This window comes from Canis lupus, chromosome 13 (genome assembly GCF_011100685.1).
Source record: "Canis lupus familiaris isolate Mischka breed German Shepherd chromosome 13, alternate assembly UU_Cfam_GSD_1.0, whole genome shotgun sequence".
Lineage (NCBI taxonomy): Eukaryota > Metazoa > Chordata > Mammalia > Carnivora > Canidae > Canis > Canis lupus.
The window spans coordinates 55,350,527-55,373,568 of record NC_049234.1 but is presented as its reverse complement, the minus strand read 5'-3'; the positions used below and the strand labels follow the sequence as shown (position 1 = coordinate 55,373,568).

General features: G+C 34.6%; 1 pseudogene; it reads left to right on the top strand.

Moving 5' to 3' along the window:
- Positions 1 to 320: 320 nt before the first annotated feature.
- On the top strand, positions 321 to 18,762 carry LOC119876912 (annotated as a pseudogene).
- Positions 18,763 to 23,042: the final 4,280 nt, after the last annotated feature.

The following is a 23,042-nucleotide window of genomic DNA, read 5'->3' as shown; positions in this document are numbered from 1 at the left end:
AATTATGCAGAACGGAACCACTTTTTAATACGGGACATGCATCTTAAAAGTATTTACTCTTATGTAACATCTTCAAAAGCATTCCAAAAAATAAACTAACTTTGTATCTTTCATAATATGACCATCTCAAGAAAAACAGGCACTAATGAAACTTCAAATGTCACTTTTCATTTTGTTAATGAAGATGTTAATACAGTAGCTTCTCCTTATCCACGGCTTCTCTTTCCATAGTTTCCGATACTCACGGTCAACTGCTCTCCAGAAGCAGATGATCTTTCTTCTGACATATTGTCGGAAGGTAGGTAACAGTCTAAGGTGGCATGTCATTCTCCTCACTTCATCCCATCAATTGGCAGTTAATCTTCTCACATCATCACAAGAAAAAAGGTAGGTGCAATACAATAAGATATTTTAGGAGAAAGAGACCACATTCACATCACTTTTATTACAGTACAATGTTATAATCACTCTAATTTATTATTAGTTATGGTTGTTAATCTCTCACTGTGTCTGATCTATAAATTAAACTTTATCATTGCTATGTGTGTATAGGAAAAAAAAAAAAACATAGGCTATATAAGGTTCACTACTATCTGTGATTTCAGGCATCCCCTGGTGATTTTGTAATGTATCCACTGCAGATAAGGGGAATTACTATATATTGAATTTATCAATATCTGAAGTTACCTTTAAATATTAAAATATGAAATTTTTAGGTTGTCTAATCACCAAAGCATAACAGTAAAATTTTATGCAAATTCCTCCACTTTTTGATTTCTTCAATTACCATCTAATACTGAAATCTTCATATATGTTTATTGCCAAAGAGACCACACTTTTGAACTTCAAATCTATATAATTACTGCATAACTAATTCTCCAATTGAATGTCTTACAAATACCTTATAAAAATGTGTCCCCAAAGAGTGCTTCTGTTACCATTGTTCTTTTTTTTAAGTTTTTATTTATTTATTGAGAGACACACAGAGAGAGAGACAGAGACAGAGACAGAGACAGAGACAGAGACAGAGACACAGGCAAAGGGAGAAGCAGGCTCCATGCAGTGAGCCCAATGTGAGACTCGATCCCGGGACTCCGGGATCACACCCTGAGCTGAAGACAGATGCTCAACAGCTGAGCCACCCAGGCATCCCTGCCACCATTGCTCTCATAATATTTTCAGTGAAAACCAATGTTCATAACAGTACAATATTTTTGCTCAGACTTAAAAGCAAAAGATTCTTTATATGATTTCTTTTATATAAACTCTACATACAATTCACATTTAGACTTCTTAAATTTCTCTTGAATCAACCACATTTTTTTTCCTTGTTAACTGCTAACAATGTATCAAGATTGCATCTTTCATTGCCTATGCCAAATAAATATTGTCCTACCAGTCTACACATATCAATTCTCACTTAATGGGATCCCTGGGTGGCACAGCGGTTTGGCGCCTGCCTTTGGCCCGGGGCGCGATCCTGGAGACCCGGGATCGAATCCCAAGTCAGGCTCCCTGCATGGAGCCTGCTTCTCCCTCTGCCTGTGTCTCTGCCTCTCTCTCTCTCTGTGTAACTATCATGAATAAATAAATAAAATCTTTAAAAAAAAAATCTCACTTATTGTACTGGGAGTAATTCTCAAAAAATATATAAAACTATAAAACATGTCTTTTAACTTCTTTCTTAAAATACCCCAGAGAGTCCTGTAGTTGCTCTTAGAAGATATTCTAAAATGCTTAAACTACCCTACAGGATTTTAAATGGTTAGCTCTTTGCTCACTTTTACAGCCATACCTACCATTCTTCCATTTTATTATATTTTGGCACCCTTATTTCCCTTCTCTCGGTTCATAATCTTGACATGAAATCAATTTTTTAATCACCTCTTACAAAACTTTTCCTTTAATTATGTCCTAAATTAATGTAAACCTAACACTCTATTTCATATCATTCCAAAGTGCTTCCCTCTAATCTTTTCTATTTATGTCTATGTTTCAAATATTTCTCACATCACTGAAGCCATTTATTTTTTTGGTCTCATGCTTCTATTTTAACATTAATATCATCAGTGACCATATTTTTCTTTTGGTTTAATCATCTTACCTCAAAACATTAATAATGTCTTTCAACTCATTTTCATTTTCAATGCTACAACTGTCATCCGGTTCCCATCATTTTGCTCTTTTAGTCTAATAGCCATGTTCCTATCCTTCTGTCAATCTCTGAACCTCATTGATGTGAGACTTGTTCCCAGATGCTAGAAATAAGATAGTGAACAATACTGGTATGTGTCTCATGACCTTTATATCCAAATGGAGGAGATGAACAAGTGGATTAACAGATAAACAATAATTAATGAACTATTGCATGCCATTGATCAGACTAAACATCATATAATGCAATACATAGAAACCTTATAACATTTCTTATTTTTACAATATGCAAATAGTTTTAGATTACCTTATTGGATCCTTCCCTGGAACATTCTTTAATTTCATTATTACTTTAATTTTGTTTAAGACACAAACAAGAGTCAAAGAGATTACTGATTTTCAAATGTCCTATAGCAGGTGACGTGTTGATGGCAATTATGGATATGGATCTATATTATTTCCCTGGCCTGGAGAAGCATGCTTCCCCACTCCTGGTTAATCACAGTGCCCCTCTGCATCCCTTCTATATAACCTTGAGTCCAGGTAACTCTAAAAATATGGAGCATTTAAGTTGCACTTGATTTATATTCTTAAATATGGTTCACTATTGTTGTGGTGGTTGTTTGTTTGTTTTGATTTTTTGGTGAGTATGCAGGGAGTTCATTTACTGGACTTTCTTTGTATTAGTTATTACCAAGATGAAAGTGATATTTTTTAAATAAATAAAAACATTCCAGTAAAAATATGGTTAAATTTACAGGGAAAATATGATACTACCAAATCAGTAACAAAATGAATGAGATGGTAAAATCATAAGACATTCAATATGATATTTTTGTCCCCTTCAATCTACACTTATGGAGAAACTCTTAGATTCTGGCTAAGTTGCATTACTTATGGAGACAGAATGGTGGGGCAGTTAGGTTAAGCATGGGGTAGGAGACATTGAGCATGTTATTTCTTATAATTGACATTGTATTAGGTTGGATTTCTTCTCACATTTCTGAAATAACTATTCAAAATAATATTCATGCTGTAAAAGGTGCCCTCTATAAACTGGTAAAGACACTATATCTGCATAAAAATCCCTTCTGAAAAAGTTTGTTTTGGTTCACGTATCAAAAGTTAGACCATGGAAGATCAAGAAGATTTGATTTAAGAGTACAAATACAAAGAAAAACATAACATTGTCATATATCTATCTATGATTTGCATGAACTTTCTCAGATATCACCAACTCAGTTAAAACTATCATTTAGAAGAAAGAATATAAAAAATAATCTGGGCTTTTTAAAACCTGTGTATTTATCTTTGAGATAGATAATAATAGGTAAGGTTTAATAATGAACATAACTTCATTTTGAAATTAGATTTAATTCTTGCCAAATCATTAGACTAATACAAACTTTTATTGTAAAAGTATTCTCTTTAGAATAATCTAAGTTTGAGTGCATTTCTGGTAATCATTCTTAATAATGGTTATAAATCATTTTTTGAATGCTGTTTCTCTGCCAACCACCAAGCTATTTCTCAACAAATTCACCTAGTATCCATATTATTTGGAATTTATTATTATTATTATTATTTCCTTTTTTAAGTTAAAGAACATGAAGCTCAAGAAATGAAATTACCACCCTTAAATTGAATAGCACACAATTTACAAGAAGGCACTTGAAACCAAGACTTTCTATTCTAAAATCTATGTCAAAAGGAATAAGTATTTAATATATTATAAAATCCCACGATATAAATTGTCATTGGTTTTCAGATACTATTTTAAGAAGCATTAAAATTAAAATTAAATTATGAATGATTATGGGATAGATAGGCAAATAAAAAGGGTATTAAGGATTAAACAATAATAATTATTTGAAATGTAAGCATTTCCTTCTAAAGTCACTACACATTTTAATTTATTTGTGTATGTTTAAAGATTTTGACACAAGGGCATTTGAGTGGGTCAGTGGTTGAGCCTTTGGCTAAGGTCATGATCCCAGGGTCCTGGGATCAAGTCACGCACCAGACTCCTTGAGGGGAGACTGCTTCTCCCTCTGCATGTGTCTCTGCCTCTCTCTCTGTTTCTCTCATTAATGAATAAATAAAATCTTATAAAAGAAGATTTTGACACAGATTTTAAAATATGGTATATTATTTTTCTAGAATGCTTTTTTTTAATTAGATATGACAAAAATTCAATCCATGTATTATCATTATGCGTATAATTCTTTAGGCTAAAATTAATTCTTGGAGAGCCTTATCCTTAGCACCATGATTTTATGACATTGTATAATCCAGATTTTATATTAATGTTATCAGGATGACTTCTTAAATGTGTAAACCCATTCCCAACTAAAAGAGGGAGAAATTGAGGAACCTCCATACAGTTTTCCAGAGTGGCTGCACCAGTTCACATTCCCACCAACAGTGTAAGAGGGGTCCCTTTTCTCCGCATCCTCCAACATTTGTGGTTTCCTGCCTTGTTAATTTTCCCCATTCTCACTGGGGTGAGGTGGTATCTCATTGTGGTTTTGATTTGTATTTCCCTGATGGCAAGTGATGTGGAGCATTTTCTCATGTGCATGTTGGCCAATGTCTATGTCTTCCTCTGTGAGATTTCTCTTCATGTCTTTTGCCCATTTCATGATTGGATTGTTTGTTTCTTTGGTGTTGAGTTTAAGAAGTTCTTTATAGATCTTGGAAACTAGCCCTTTATCTGATAGGTCATTTGCAAATATCTTCTCCCATTCTGTAGGTTGTCTTTTAGTTTTGTTGACTGTATCCTTTGCTGTGCAAAAGCTTCTTATCTTGATGAAGTCCCAATAGTCCATTTGCTTCAACGTGGATGGAACTGGAGGGTTCCAACTGAGTGAAGTAAGTAAGTCAATCGGAGAAGGACAAACATTATATGTTCTCATTCATTTGGGGAATATAAATAATAGTGAAAGGGAATATAAGGGAAGGGAGAAGAAGTGTGTGGGAAAATCAGAAAGGGAGACAGAACATAAAGACTCCTAACTCTGGGAAATGAACTAGGGGTGGTGGAAGGGGAGGAGGGCGGGGGGTGGGGGTGAATGCATGACAGGCACTGAGGGGGCACTTGACGGGATGAGCACTGGGTGTTATTCTGTAAGTTGGCAAATTGAACACCAATAAAAAATAAATTTATTATAAAAAATAAAATAAAAGAGGGAGAAATTGGTTGGATATTTAAAGAGGTGTTATAATTAGAGGACATACTATTACCTGGAATTCTTAAGTCTGTGTTATTATAATTCAAAATATTCTGCATAAATCATCTTGCTTAGAAATGTTGATGAATGAGAAGTCAGAGTAATTTAAATGCCTGTACAAAGTACATACTTAGTGCTTCTTCACTAAGCATACTTTTATCATTCAATCCTAAGGATTAAATGGAAGCAAAAATGAGTTTAAGACAATTATTTGTAACTACTCCAGTCATATTTTAACTGCAGATTTTAAAGTAATTGCTTCGTATAAGAACGGAAAATCCTGAAAACATATATGTGTAAGAATTATGTTGTTTTCCATGGCAGAACATTCATGTTTAGGTTTTCAAGCAAAAAACATAGTGTGTGAATTTTAATGCAACATGTATTCTGCAAAACATCCTGATAATACTTTCAACATTGACTTTGTCATTAGATTTATCTCAATTTATTGATCATCCTATTTTTCTTGTTTATATTCCTTTTAACAGAACCTCAAATATACAAAACGAGTAGAAATTTAGAACAGTAAAAACATTTATGCACACATACTATTTACATGTGTGGTACAATGTTGCAAAGACATACACATTTTCTATGTATTTATTTACATTCATATTAGTGCATATGCCTATGTATATATCTATATATAAATATGCATATATTTGCAACTGATTCTTGTAAGTAGGTGTGTTTTATTTGTATTCTTTTTTTTAAGATTTTATTTATTTATTCATGAGAGACACACAGAAAGAGAGAGAGAAGCAGACACACAGAGGGAGAAGCAGGCTCCTTGCAGGGAGCCTAATGTGGGACTCTATCCTGGACCCCGGGATTGCATCCTGAGCCAAAGACAGATGCTCAACCGCTAAACCACCCAGGCATCCCTGGCATCAGAATCTAGGAACCACTGAAGATTGAGGGTATGTGCTGGCAAATGACCTTGTTTGGTTTGGGACCTTGTAGAGTTGTACTCCAAGAGTAAGGGTTAAATGAAAATAGACTATACTTAGTAGGGACTTCAGTATAGCTTTGAATCAAGTTAGTACCACAAAAAAGGATTAATGTGATTTCAGACATCACATTTCCCAAACTTGACGAAGGAAGATAGCATCTTCCAAAGCCTCCAGATAGTTTTACAAACAGAAAATATTTTATGTATGAAAAAATAGGTATATTAGGATATGAGACATATGAAAATAACCAACAGCAAAAAAAAAAACAATAGACCAGCAAGACATATAATTATGTTAATATGACATATTAACAAAAATATAATTTATAATCCAGTATGTTTAAGAATATTAAATACATGTTAATAACAGTATCAGGACTCTATAAAATATTTATGTCAATTACAAAGTGAATGTAAAAATGAAAAATGCAAAACTTGATTAACATTAATAATTCAGTATATAGATTAGACATTGCTGAAAAGTGAATTCATGAACTAGAAAATAGCCCAGAAGAAATTATATGTATTAAACCATGAAAAGTATGAAGATAGAAATATTGAAGAGAAAGAAGATCTAACATCTGAAATTGGAGTTCCAGAAAGAGTAAAAAGAATGAGGAAGAACCAACATTTGAAAAAATAATGGCTTAAATTTTCCAAAAAGAGGAATGCCTGGGTGATTCAGTGGTTTAGCATCTGCCTTTGGCTCAGGGCCTGATCCCGGGGTTCCGGGATCAAGTCCCACATTGGCCTCCCTGCATGGAGCCTGCTTCTCCCTCTCCCTGTGTCTCTGCCTCTCTTTCTCTGTGTCTCTCATGGATAAATAAATAAAATCTTTTGAAAAACTTTCCAAAAAGAAATAAACACGTCATGCAAAAATTATGAATATGAACAAATAAAACCCAGGATAAAATATTTAACAAAATAAAAGTATCATGTAGGCATATCATAGGAAAAGAAGTAAAAGCAAAATATAGAAACAGATTATCTTCTGAGGAGTCTTAACTGAAGGAATGAAAAGGAAAAAAAAATAAATACTCACAGTGTAATAATGTTTTCTGGTATTGAACAGAGATGAATAGATGTTGGGTGGAAAGATGAATACAGGAATAGACCATAGATTATAGAAGATGATGAATGGATAGACAAATGCAGATAAATAGAATAAAATAAGTGTCAATAATATCTCTCAGGTGATTGTCAGAGACTGGAGGGATGGGGAGTAGGGAGTTAGTTACTTTTTATAGTTACAGAGTCTCATTTTGGGAAATGAAAAGTCTTGGAGATTAGTGGTAGTGATTGTTACATAACTAAGTGAATATACTTAATTCCACAGAACCAAATACTTTAAATACCTAAAAATAGTCATGTTATTTTTTTATTGTGGTAAAACATACATATTATAAAATTTACCATTTTTACTATTTTAAGTTTATTAAAATAGTTTTAAGATACTTAAAAATAATTTCTAGTTATTGGAAGTGACCATTCCAATTTTTGTCTCTATAAATTTCACTATTTCAGAAACCTCATATAAATGGTATCATACAATATTTGTTCTTTTGTGAAGTATAGTGTGTCAGAAAGTAGCATTTTGTCTTCCAAACTAATCCATGCTGTAGTAAGCCTCAAAATGTCCTTCCCTTTTGTAACTGAACAATATCCCATTGTGTATATATTCCACATTTTTTGTTCATTCATTCATTCACTCATTCATTCATCATTGGGCACTTAGATTGCACCTTTTAGCTATTATGAATAATGCTGCTGAACACATAAAAAATATGTGAGTTCCTGCTTTCACTTCTTAAAATGGTAGTTTATGCTATGTTACTTTACCACAATAAAAAAAAATCTAATGAGCATATTATTTAATAGATTCGACATAATAAATGCATTAACTAATAAAGAATAAAAAATAGCATTAATATTAGCTCTCCAAAGATTACCTATGTATTAAATAATAGATAACTCAGTGTCATTAACTTTTATATTAACTCTATAAAATAATTTTCATATTTCCTTGAAATAATTTCTCATCAGTCCTTTATGAACACTGTTTGTTAACAAAGTCATCTCTATTTCTTAATATAATATTTAGCTAATAAATATATAATCTAAAAAAATGTTCCTGATGGCTCTCACATGTTAAATTTCCCAGATTTAAGATATTAGTTCAATGTAATATCACATCCAATAACATCTATAATGAGTGCTTCAGAGGCAAAATAAATCTCTAGTTTAGGATTCAGATTGAGATATTTTGCACTCTACATTGGTTCAAATGATAGATAAATAAAAAATAATTTCTTATCCAGATTCATATGTTGTCACAATTCTGTTTGTCATTTCTGAAGAGATTCTAGTGGTCTCTAGAAAAATCTTGCTATCATTAAAATAATAATATAAAGAAAATACACTGTTTTACACACAAACTATAACATAAGAACAGTTTTGTAGTTCCTGTTGTGTGGCTGTTCAATTCTACCATCAAGCACTAGCAAAACAAGATAAATGGATTTCTGGCTAGATCCATTTTTATCACTTTTCCCAATTTAATAAGTGTACATTAAGTTATTTAATTTCCCAATCTCTATGTATTTCATATTTTATGAGCTTGCTTATAGATCCTTTATAAGGAAATGCATAAATCACAAGAGCCCAAATTGATTGCATGTATCTGTACAACCAGCACCCAAACCAAGAATAAGAGTATCATACCAAAAGTACTCTGAATATCCATCCCAGTCACCACTTACTCCAAAAGGGTACCCACTCCACTGACTTAACACAAAACTTTATTTTACTTGTCTTTTGAACTTTACCACAAAAAAAGCATGTGGCAGGAAGCCTGGGTGGCTCAGGTTGAACATCTGCCTTTGGCTGAGGGTGTGATTCCGGGGTCCTGGGATGGAGTCCCACATCAGGCTCCCCATGAGGAGTCTGCTTCTCCTTCTGCCTGTGTCTCTGTCTCTTTCTATGTCTCTCATGAATAAATAAGTAAAACCTTCAGGGAAAAAAAAAGCATATGGCTTTTACTTAATGTATCTAATTCTCTTTTTTTTTCAGAGTATATGTTGGGTTTCATCCATGTTGTTACATGTGTATGTAGTTTGTTCATTCTTGTTGTCATGTTAGGAGTTATTAAGAATATATTACTTATATTTAACTTAGTTAAATATAAAATTAAAATATTAAAATTAATTATAAAAATAGAAGCTACCAAGAAGTTTTTTTAAAATAATTATAAAAATTACACTTTCACCAAAGGTGCATGACCATTCCTTTTTTCCACATTCTAACCAATATTCGAATGTTTTTGTCTTTTTAAAAAATTTTAGTCATTCTCACAGTGCTGCATTTTGATTATGACTTGCATTTTCCTGATGAGTAATCATATTGAGTACTGTTTCATATGTTTATTGGATAATTGAATAAATTTTTGTGAAGTGACTATTTTTTTTTCCTATTGAGTTGTCTCTTTTGCTTTTTGTATTCTAGATATGAATTTTTGTTGGATGCACATTTGAGTTGAGTCTTTCATTCTCTTAATGTCTTTTGATAAAGACATTTCTTAATTTTAGTATAGGCACATTTATTATTCTCTACCTCCGTCCTTCTTAAGAAATCTTTGTCTAGGGCAGCCTGGGTGCCTCAGTGGTTTAGTGCTGCCTTCAGCCCAGGGTGTGATTCTGGAGACACAGGATTGAGTCCCACGTCAGGCTCCTTTCAGGGAGCCTGCTTCTCCCTCTGCCTGTCTCTCTCTCTCTCTCTCTGTGTGCTGTGTGTGTGTGTGTGTGTGTGTGTCTTCCATGGATAAATAAATAAGATCTTTAAAAAACTCTTTGTCGGGGATCCCTGGGTGGCTCAGCGGTTTCGCACCTGCCTTTGGCCCAGGGCGCGATCCTGGAGACCCGGGATTGAATCCCACGTCGAGCTCCCGGTGCATGGAGCCTGCTTCTCCCTCTGCCTGTGTCTCTGCCTCTCTCTCTCTCTCTCTCTGACTATCATAAATAAATAAAAATAAAAAAATAATAATAATCTCATATTTCTCCTATGATTTTTATTGATTTGCCTTTCATACTTAGATATACAGAATATCTGAAAGTGATTTTGCTATCCTACCATTTATTTTTTTTTCATTTTTTTTAAAAGAATTTATTTATTTATTCATGAGAGACAAAGAGAGAGAGGCAAAGACACAGGCAGAGGGAGAAGCAGGCTCCATGCAGGGACCCTGATGTAGGACTGAATCCCAGGATCATGACTGAGCTGAAGGCAGACGCTCAACTGCTGAGCCATCCAGGCATCCCTCATTTTTTTCTCTTTTTTTATGGACATTCCATTATTCATAATAATTTTTCAGAGAGAACATCCTTTTTCATTTTCAAGATTTATATCACTTTTATCACAAGTCAGATGACCATACATATGTGGATATCTCTCTGGACACCGAATACTATTCTTTTAGTTGATCTATTTACCTTCAGACAAAATTTGAGTGTTAATTGCTTAAACTTTATAACATGTATTGATATCTGGTACTGCAAGCTTCCAGTGTTGCCTTTCTTTTCAAACAAAATTTAGAATTGGATTACGAATTTATAGACACACACTAATACACATGGGATCTTGATCAAGATTGCACTGAGTCTATAAATCAATGCAAGATAATTGAAATCTTTACAACAGTAGTTTTCCATTGGAGGTATTTGGTCCCCAAAGGATCTTTGTCAATAACTAGAGATCTCTTTGATGGTCAGAACTGGGGTGCACCTAGTGAGATTGAAACCAAGAATACTGCTTAATATCCTGCAGTGAACAATGTGGCACCTCCCAACAAAATAAAATATTCAAACCAAAATATCAATGGTGCCATGGTTCAGAAACCCTTCTTTATAAGACTGTGTTCCAATCTATGAAAATCACATATTTATATTTGTTTAAAACAATTTTCATTTTCCTAAGCAATGTTGTGTGCTTTTTGTTATTAAAGTTTTGCACATCTTTTGCTATATGAATATATATATATTTTTTCGCTAGGAATTAGATGTGTTTTTTAAAGTTCCCCTAAAGTATATTTTATTTCATTTTTTAAAAATTTTTCATTGCCAATATATAGGAAATAAATAGATGGATCTGTATTGATTTGACATCTGTGATCTTGCTAGATTCACTTATTGACTTACTGTTTATTCTAGATAATTTTATACTTCTTCTATTCACAATCATTTTATCAATAACCAGTAATTAATTTATTTCTTGCCTATGAATACTAATGCCTGCTATTCATTATAATTTTCTTACTTTATTTTTTTATTGTCACCAATACACTGCCGGGCATAAGTGGGCTATAATGGCCTTCCTTATCTTGTTCTGATTTTAAGTGGAAATATGTCAATGATTCATTATGAGTAGGATATCTGATCTAGGGTATTTGTTAATATTCTAAGCTCATTAATAAAAGTTTCTTGGGAAAAAAAAAAAAAAAGAAAAGAAAAGTTTCTTGAAGGCGGCCTGGGTAGTTCAGTGGTTTAGCTCCGCCTGCAGCCCAGGGCGTGATCCTGGAGACCCGGGATCAAGTCCTGTGTTGGGCTCCCTGCATGGAGCCTGCTTCTCCTTCTGCCTGTGTCTCTCATGAATAAATAGATAAAATCTTTACAAAATAATTTTGTGTATATATTTTCTTTGTGTTTACTATAACCAGATATGTGTGTGTGTGTGTGTGTATCCAAAATCAACTTCTCCTAGAAGTAAATCATTATTATAAGTTGTAGCTTCCATTGACATGATTACATTTAGTTTTCTTAGTGGATTGAATTGAGAGAGATGACAAATTCTATTTCATCAATATCCTGACTGTCACAACATAGAAAATATATTTCATCTATAATTATTCTCAGATTATCAAAATAGTTTTATTAAGAAAAATGTTTCTATCCTATAGGGTAAGAATAAAATTAGATTACTGTTTCTCATAATTCCTTTTGGGTTTTACATTTACATTTTTTCTAGATCCTTATATATTTATTCTTGTGCCATGAGGAGTTAAAGTATATAACGGGGGACCAGTTTGCCTTGTAAGGCATCTCTTCATTGTTATACTTATTTAAAGATGAAGGTAAAATTTCATGTAACTTCCAGCTTTCGACTTTTCTTGCAGGATTTCAGGGTTCTTGTCTCATAGAGATGAAGAATGAATTTCACAGACACAAAGGAGTGAAGGTAAGTGAAAGTTTATTAAGTGTAAGTGAGAGCAGAAAGGAAAGAAAAAAGGCTTCCTAGAATGAGAGGAGTCTGGAATGGGTTGCCACTGCAGGCTTTTCCTGGCAGTCTTTCGCTGAGAACTGACCCAGAAGCTTGTGGCCTTGAGATTCTTGTGCTGGCTTGGTTTGAGCAAGGACTACTACTATTCATAACATCTTTAATGGCTTACTTCTTTGAAGTTTGGTCATTTTCTGTGATTGCAAAGTAGCTGCCCAAAAAATATACTCCCTAACATCTAGGGCCAAGTGGTCTGCTTTGTTCCCTTATATCTGGTTTTGTCAGCCTCAACATCTCCTCACCTGGGATTTCTGTGAGCCTGATCACAGAGCCCCCTGCCTGAACCTAGAGCCTCCTCAGAGGAGTCAGGGCCTCCTCTCTCTCTCCCTGCCTAGACTTCAAACCTTTCCTTATTCACTTTGAAAATATCCATCCAAAGAGACAAAGGAAATAGTCGGTGTCAGGAGGGACCGTTAACAACATATTTTGTGAATATATTTTTGTCCCAAATTATATAAAAATGTGCAGTATCTTACTCCTCACACAAATGGACCATCTTCTCACATAGAGTGATACCACAGTATTGATTTATTGTTTGTGTTTATAGCAATTTACCTTGATTACTACATGTCTTTCAATGTAGCATGACTTACCTTTCCTGATTTGAAGCGTAAGTTGTAACATTTTTATTGGAGTGGGTATGTCTCATTAAAAAAGAGTGTAGTTTTCGTTTTTGGCATGACCTTGTCATCTGAGAAAGCATTACATTTTAACGACATATAATTTAAAATGCCTTTAGGAGTGAGTTGAATTTACTGAGATATTTTTAAGAGTAATTACTTACTAGAGGTTGTCAGAGCACTTGTAGAGTATCAACCTTCTTCAGGGCAGATATTTGAGACTACTCAAAATGAATTAACGCTTCTACTATTAATGTTTGATAGGAGACCACAGTGAAAAAGATGGATGCTTATATAATTGACATCCTTAACATTTAGAGCTGAATACTTAAATGCCAGAAACATAATTCTGAATAAAATGTCAGGACCTAACTCAATAATATTTAATGATGTAGTAGGGAAGGAATGAACAGAAGTCATCTTATATTATTAATGAAATTATTTAAAATAGGCTTAATTGTCCCCACATATTGTTAAGAAGCTTTTATTCATATTATTGTTTTTAAGAATAATTTGTTTCAAATATTCAACCATATGAGTCTGGAGATGTCAAATATCTTTCTGATTCACATGATTGAAAAATACTTTTATCAAAATGTAAACAGCAATTGCACTTGGTCAGCTAAATATTTTAACTTATTACAATTGGTACAGTATGAAATCCTACTTCATTCTTGAGTTTTTAGTCTTGGTTAATGGATTGATCTTTTGCTAGTTAAATGATATGGTTAATAAAACTAATTTATACTAGTAGGACCTAGTAGGCATATGCAATAAAAATAAAAACAAATAATGCTGAGATAAAATACATTCAAAATTTATTAAGAAAACTAATAATTAATTAGCATAGTTGAAAAATAACTAAATGAATGATAGAAAACTATATTATATACCAATATGGCCCATAATTTTTATGAATAATTCTGTAAAAATTAGGGTCAAGAGTTTTAAGAGTTATTTATTTCATTTTTAATTAATAAATTAAGTGGTGCTGTGGGGGTTTTAATGCAAAATTGCTTTTTGGAGAGTATATATTAAAGAATGCTTTTTGCAAAATCTTTACTTACTATATACTGAGAGCTGTAAGAAATTTAGGGCAGATTTATAGTTCAGCTAGTCATTTTGCTAAGCCTCAAATCCTGTCATTATAATCTTAATTACCTCTATAAGTAGAAAATAGGCTATAGTGTGGTGATCAAATTATATTTAACCATGTCCATCAATGCAGGGAAGGTTCCTGAAGAGGATTCCTGGATAAGGTAATGAATAATGCTCTTGCTTCAGACAGTAAAAGAAATACTTGTCAATATTAAGCATGGAATTCTGGAATTATAATGACAAGTAGTAAGAGATAGTCAAAGAAATCAACTGGTATTGACTAGTTCTAAATATAGTCATCTTTTCTGGATCTATCAAGGCTACAAAACAGTTAACCAATCTTCCTGAAGTCAATGTTCCCTTTCATAGTGTTATTATAAGATATATTAATGACTCTCAAATTGAACTCCAGAGAACCTTTCAGGGGCTTCAGAGGTCAAAAGTAGTGTTATGATAATTCTTTTTCACTCACATTTTCTCTTATGGGAACTGTGGATTTCTTAAAAAGCTAAAAGATGAGTGTAATAGGCACAGAGCCAAGGCAAGACATAGGAATTCAGCTGCTTTCTTTAAGTCAGCTGGAAATTTAGGAAATTTTATTTAAGTAATTTGCTGAAATGTAAAACAATGTCACTCTTTTCATTTTTTTTTTTTTTGCTTTGGAAAGTATAATTATTTCAATAAACTGCTATTTATGCAATGAGTTCATTAGTATTTTAAGGGGAATAATAATTTTTCAGTTAACTCCTAATACAAACTTTAACAGATCTAACATATGAATAAAAATTATTTGGACTATTAGAGTGCCTGGGTGTCTCAGTCGGTTCAGTGTCCAGCTCTTGGTTTTGGCTCAGGTTGTGATCTCAGAGGTTGTGAGATGGAGCCCTGCATTGGACTCTGGGCTTGGCGAGGAATCTGCTTAAGTTTCTCTCCCTCTGCTCTGCCCCCACACCAGCACATGAGTTTTCTCTCTCTCTCAAATACATAATCTTTTTTTTAAAATAATTCTTTGGACCCTCAATATCTTCTAAGATTGTAAGGAGTTCCCAAGATCAAATAGTTTGGAAAAAAAAAAAAAAGGATCAAATAGTTTGGGAATGACCTTTGTATAGAATCTTTAATGATTGAGTTATTATTATTATTATTAGTTGTTATTATTTGAAGTATCTTCTCACTCTTGCACCACTAGAGAGCCAGCGTTTTATTAATTAATTAATTAATTAATTAATGTTAATTATTTTAGGATGTACAAATGCTTCTCTATTATAGGATAACTAGACTTTCCAAGTCATTTACATTTCTAGGAAAAGACTATACTGCAAATGGCCACTCTGGTTCCTGGGAAATTCTGTATTTTTAGCCCTATTAGTTATCATTATTTAATTACACAAGAAAGCTATTCAAGTATAATACTTATAGATAGCTATTCCATTAAAACATTTCCCAATGTTTACACAATATCAATCAGGATATTATATTTATTTTCTTCTATGTGAGCAAATCTGGAAGAAGGGGAATGCTGTTTCCTCATTGTATCTCCAATGCATAGTACATTTTCTGAAGTAAAGTAGATGTAGAGGCTGCGTTTAGGCAAACAGATTTGAGCAATGGAATGTGGAAAGGGTTCACAGAGCCCAGCTGACTGAATACAACAGACAGGTCCATCAGGGGACCCACCTCAAAATGTCCCTAGCAGTAACTGTCCAAAGGGCTATTTAGAATTAGGCACAGTTGCCAAAAAAAGGGAGATTCAACACATTATCATACCTCTTCAACTTCCCCCTTAAAAGCAGCCCCCGCCCACTGCCTTATTGCAGATAGCCTCTCCTTCGCTGTCATGCTCACAGCTCCCTTGCTGTATATTTAATAAACTTTTCTCTCCTTTGTCCTTCAAGTGAATTCTTTCACCTCCTACGCTACAGGCTTCCAGCTGATCAGTCACCACATATTTGGGGTCCCCCTATCTGATCAAGAGATACACCATTTGGACACCACAGTAGATCCTCAAGTATTGGATAAATTAATGACACCTGTGGCAGAAATGCATGCATTATTTACTATTAATCTTTAATCATCTTGAATTTGTTAACCTGATTTACCAGATTTACACTACTGCCCTCTTCTTTTAGAAAACATACCTGTCCATTTCCCTTATTGTTTCAATGTATGAACCACACATATGCAGAAATTATCTTTCAAGGTTTTAAAGGAGTTTTTCAAATCACTTTTGAAATGAGTCTTTGCTTCCTTACTGCCAACAAAGGCGTGATATTCAAAGCCTTTTATTATCCAATGAAATTTAACTCTCAGAAATATAATTTTCCAGTGTCCTTTGAGTCATATCATGTTCCTTTGCACTAGGAAGATTAATATTCTCCCAAACATATCAATAACTCTGACAATTCATATTTTTCACACAAAATAGTAATAAAATAGAGTTACTATTCCAAACATTTTAGTTGTATCTAATTTGCTCAAGTTAAATTTCTTAATATACAGTTTGTTTTATGATCCTTTTTATTACAGTAACACTATTTCCCAGTATCACTTAATAGCTATTAAGAGATAGCACTTAATTTAAACTGACTTTACCTTTTCTGTTGGATCTAAATGAATATGCATTCATGAATTTTATGATGATATGGCTTAATGAAATGTTATTATATAATTCTTTGCATAATGTCCTTTTATCTCCTCTCCTCTGAGCTGTGTATTTTAACTGTTCTTTGAATTTATAATAAAACAGATCAAGAATGACAAAGTAATGTGTTAATCTCATTTATTTAAAGGATAAATAATTTAATGATCCATATCCGCTCATCAAATGTCTAGTGATCATATGACTTCCAAACTTTCCAAAATATTAAAAGCTGGTACAGTCCATATATATTTTTTTCATTAAGATACCTATCTGAAGAGAAAATGAAGTTCATTACAGTTGCACTAACTTCATTGAATGGCAATTTAAACAACTGAAATTTTGCTATACAATGTCAAAGGGATATTATGCACTTTGAAACTTCAACTTAAATTCCATCAAGTCAAATTTGTTGTAGTTTAATTGACATATTGAATTGGCCTTTATTTCCTTATCTACTATCTGTAGTTAGGAATATTCAGAATATTGACATCAAGATCCTGCTGATGTATTGGTATATGAAGTTATGAAACGGAATATAGAGAAGTTTCTAAGCTTGGAAAAAAAATGGAGAAAAATCCAACAATTTTAGTAATGATTTAGGAAGAAAGTTTATCTTGAGACTCTGTCCAACAGAGAAAGAAATAGCAGAGCTTCTTAGCAACATCCTTAGTGGTAACAATTTGGCACTTGAAGCATTAGCTAAGGTTGTTCATCAGGGTGTCGCCTTACTGACCCAAATCTGGATTCCGTAGAGTTCAACACTCTATAGGACATTTTAGAAATTTGGGTATAAAAGTTCCTGCTGACATTAAATCCATTCAAAGAATCTTCCCCTGTGGACATCAGTGTGTCACCATTTTAACTGGTATCTATGACATTCAGATAGCAGTGCCCCTGATAGAAGTTATCAACTAACCTTTTGCACACAAGACTTAAACACTCTCAGTTGGAGAGGACAGTGCTACTGGGACTCTTCTTACATGGGGACCAATATCCATTCATTTCAGCCCCTATCTCTAAAAGGAAAAGCAATGCAACACAGAACCAACTGATTGAAAACACCAGTTCTGAGGTGGAATTCCTCTACTGGTTTTCCATTTGTACTTGTAACAAAATAGTACAAGTGAAAAGAAAACCTATCAAAGTCAAATCTTCAGAGATATGTGGATATAATATATTCTAAGTTGTCCAGTCTGCTTGCAAGAATCTTTGTGTTATCCAAGGACTTCTGGACATATCTATCTTTCCAGAAGATACCGCATTCCAGTGGGACTCTTGCACTGCTCATGCTACACTCAGGGCCATGGGTAGGACAATGAGAGATTTAAAAGAATGCTTGCAAAAATATCCAGAAATGAGCTTGACTTGCCACAGTTGGTGCACCACAGGTAAAGCAAAGGCACTGCTGAAGTTAATTGGTGTGCCAACAAGGAAGGATTAATTGCATACAGATTAAGGAAATGGGTGGAGTCGTTTCTGAACCTCCCCATCAAAAAATCCAGCATGAGCAGATCCATACACACAGATAAACCATGTTTTCATGTACTTAGAAACCAAAGCATGAAACTATTTCCTACATTTCTATGTTTTAAAGATAGCCCTGTCTTGGGGAAACCTAGAGAGGTCAGAGGAGCCCTGGGGTTTGGGAGGGTGGGGCAGGACCAAACTGTTGCAACCACAGCTGGTGGAGCAAAGCCAGGAGGTGCTAACAAACTTGGCATGTCCTCCAAATGGGAGAGGTGAGGGCTATCAGTAATTAGAAGCTCCTCAGAGCAACTTAAATTCTAGTGTCCCAGGGAAGCTGCAGCTAAGGGGAGCACAGTGAGCATGCTGCAGCCCTGGGGCGAGCATGGCCATGAGGAACAGGGGGATCAATGCAGTTGGGCCCATAAGGTTTTTTCTCTGTCAATTTTCCCCTTTTTCATTCCTGCTGAGCCTCCAACCCCCAGGTCTGATTGAATTCCTAGAAAGGCCTACTGCCTGCTGCCTACAGGAAGCCTACCAACCCTCCTGGAGTTGGGGCATTGGTGAATGGGAAAAACAACATTCCAGGAGGCAAGCTGGACAGGGGTCAGCTTGCTTCAAATTATCATTCTCATTATTTTCTGACCTAGGTCCTTTGATCTGTAAGAGGCCTGATTACCTTTCTTTGAGATTTGCAGACCACTGGCCTTGAGGAGTGAAGGACCAGAACTTTTTCAGGCCACATAAAACAGCAAGCCTGAGGCCACCTTTGCCCTCTGATTAGCCTAGCAATTTTTAGCAAAATGCTTTTCTTCCTTTCTTTTTTTTTCTAGGTCACGCAAATGATTCTACTGATCCCCCATTGTGTATCTGTAGAACTTGCCCACCCTTGCAGAAAGAACAGAGAACCCCTGCACATAATGAAACACACCAGATGCCCTGGCACAAGCCCTTAGCACTGAGATAATGTTTATGGCTTGCACCATCGAGTCTGCATATGATCAAGAAATTGTGGGATCCCTGGGTGGCACAGCGGTTTGGCGCCTGCCTTTGGCCCAGGGCGCAGTCCTGGAGATCCGGGATCGAATCCCACGTCGGGCTCCCGGGTGCATGGAGCCTGCTTCTCCCTCTGCCTGTGTCTCTGCCTCTCTCTCTCTCTCACTGTGTGCTTATCATAAATTAAAAAAAAAAAAAAAAATGTGCAGGCCACTGCACTCCCTTTGCTGATTTACTACTCTAATCCCCTTTAAAAACCCCTGCACCATTCAGAAATCTCAGAGTTGGCTTTTGGACAGAGTCCACCTTCTCCTCAGGTTGCCAGCCTCCTGAACAAAGCTCAAATTCCTTCTGATCAAAAACCCATTTCTTGAGTAATGGTCTTTCACGCGAAGGGCAGCCTGTATCAGTAACATTGCCACCCGACTTCCCTCTCTTTCTTCCCAGGCACAGGAGACAGACACCAGGTAGAGAAACCCCATTCTCAGAGCATGGGACACATCTAGAGCAGATAGAGGTTCTAATAGTTAAAAGAAGCCTGTAGGATTGGATGATCCTCCCCAAATTTGAGACTTCCCACCAGTGACTTAGGTGGTCCAATGTCCAGGAGGTCTGTGTGCTACAGAATGCTCTTAGCCAGCCCTGGATGATATGCTCTAAGGAACTGTCATCTAAGATCATGAAAAGGAGCAGATCCTGCTGGTGCTGGAGCTGGAGCCCTCCTACCTGAGGAAGTCAAAACCAGGCTGCCTAGAACAATGTCTATAGATCAGAGCAGAAGCTATAGATGTCCTGAGGACATTGTAAACAATCTGATAAGACAAGGGCAATGGATGAAAAGAAAATTAAGTTTTGGGGGGCACCTGGGTAGCTCAGTGGTTGAGCATCTGCCTTTGGTTTGGGTCATGATTCTGAGGTCTGGAGACCAAGTCCCACATCAGGCTCCCTGCAAGGAACCTGCTTCTCCTTCTGCCTATGTCTCTGCCTCTTTCTTGGTGTCTCTCATGAATAATAAATAAAATCTAAAAAAAGAAGAAAATTAAGTTTTTTAAGTGGGAGTGGCTAAGATTCAGAAGTGTGGATACATTGCCTTTGATACCCAACTTGAAGGACCATTTTGCTGTCCCAAGGAACTCCACTGAGGTTTACACTTGCCAGTTTCAGAGAATTATCTATTTCCCTCTAATGGGTTTTTGATCCTGTGTTTCTGAGATACTTGGTTTTTCATTCTTCCTACTTTATTCATTTTCTAATGAATGTAATTTTTTAAATTCTTGTGTTTGACTCTCAAATACCACCTTTCTCATAATATACTCAGTAAATAGTTACTGAATGTCAGATTAAATGACTTGGACAAGGGGGTTCCTGTGATCTCTGCTTTAAGATTATAAAAAAAATCCTACAGAATAACTATTTTTTAGATGTTTAAATTATACAACTAATGCATACATTTTCTTTTCAAATTAGAATGCTAATTTGAGAATGAATTTGAGTCTGTGTATGGACCAACTAGGAAAAAGAGTTTTTATCACTTACTGATGTTTGCCATGAGTGTTTTTGGTGTGAGTGTGAATGTGTCTTTATGTTTGCCTATGTATTGATTGGCAGACATACAGTTTTATGTTTCCTTAAGGGACTTATGTCTTCTAGACTGCCTTTTCCCTGAGATGAACTTATTTCCTTACTGAAAATGTTGAGGCTAAGTCACAATTTTATTCATATGGAATTTCAAGGAGCCCCAAATAGTCAAACAATCTTGAAAAAGAAGACTCACACTTCCCAATTATAAGCTACATTCCTCAAAACATGTGATACTGATATAAGGATTAACACATAGATCAGTGGAATAGAACTGAGAGTCCAGAATAATGCCAGACCAACTAGCAACTAATTTTCAACAAGGATATCAGAACCATTAAAGGGAAGGGAGGGAGGAATGGACTTTTCAACAAAAGGTGTTGGGACAACTGGATATCCACATGCAACATCATGAAGTTGGACCTTTATATCCTATACATACAAAAATTAACTCAAAATCAATCAAATATCTAAATGTAAAGCTAAAACTATAAAACTCTTAGAAGAAAACCCAGGTATAAATCCTCACAGGCAAAGATTATGCAATGGTTTCCTAATATAATATCAAAATCATAAGCAACAGAAGAAAAAAATGATAAATTGAATCTCATCAAAATAGAAAATGTACATCAAAGGATGCTATCATCCTTTGATAAAGTGAAAGACAGCCCACTGAATGGAAGAAAATATTTGGAAATTATATATCATTTAAGAATCTAGTATCCAGAATATATAAAGAACTCAATAATAAGCTATAAACAGTCCAATTAAAAATGAGCAAAGAAAACGGATAAAGGATTTCAATCGTAAACATTTCTCCAAAGAAGATATGCAAGTAACCAAAAAGCACATGAAAATATAATCAAAATCTTTAGTTATTAGGGAAATGGAAATCAAAACCACAATAGATACCATTTTACTCCACTCGTATGGCTAAAATTAAAAAATAAATCTAACAAACAAACAAAAAACAGAAAACACCAAGTATTAACAAGGATGTGAGTAAATTGGAACCCATTTATATATTGCTTCTGGGAATATACAATAGTACAGCCACTATGGGAAACAGTTTGGCAATTCCTTAAGAAGTCAACTAAAGAGTTACCATATACCCTAGCAATTCAACTCCTAAGTATTACTCAAGAGAATTAAAGACATACATTCACACAAAAACTAACACAGAAATATTCATAGCACCATTACTCATAATAGCCAACAAACAGAAACAATCTAAATGCCTTTCAACTGAAAAATGAATAAACAAAATGTGATAAGCCATACAAATGAAATAATATTAAAGCATAAAAAGGAATGAAGTACTGGTACATGGTGCAACAGGAATAAACTTCAAGAACATCATGCTGAATGGAATAAGTCACTCCAAAGACCATTTATAGGAAAAGTCCAGACTAGGAAAATCTACAGAGACAGAACATACATTAGTGGTTGCTTATGTTTTGGTGACATGAGATTGGGGGGGGGGAAAAAAAAAAAACAAAAAACTAAGTGTTTTAGAGTTTCTTTTCAAGTTGACAAAAAAATATCCTAATATTGTTTGTGTCAAATGATGCACAACTCTGTGACTATGTAAAAGCCATTGAACTGCATTCTTTAAATAGGTAATTTATAATGGAATGTGAAAGATATTTCAAAAAGCTGTTTAAAAAAGGACACTATCAAGGAGTAATTCTGAATGATGACATTTGGCTTTTTTTCCATCCTTGGTCACTTGGCTGAGCTCTGGTAATAGTAGATAAGGGATTCTTTATGAGACACTTATCTAGTAGAAAAAAAAATATTAATCTCCTAGTTGTTGCCAAGTGTTTCCTGGGGAACCACATAGCCTCTTTAGGCATGAGGCTCCCTAATTTACACCAAGATAATTTGGGGTTTGGGAGGAGAAAACAAAACTAGGTAACTAACCTTTGTTGAGTATTTGAGGGCAAAGAAAAACTCAGTAGAGAGAGGTTTCTGCAGAAGAGTAG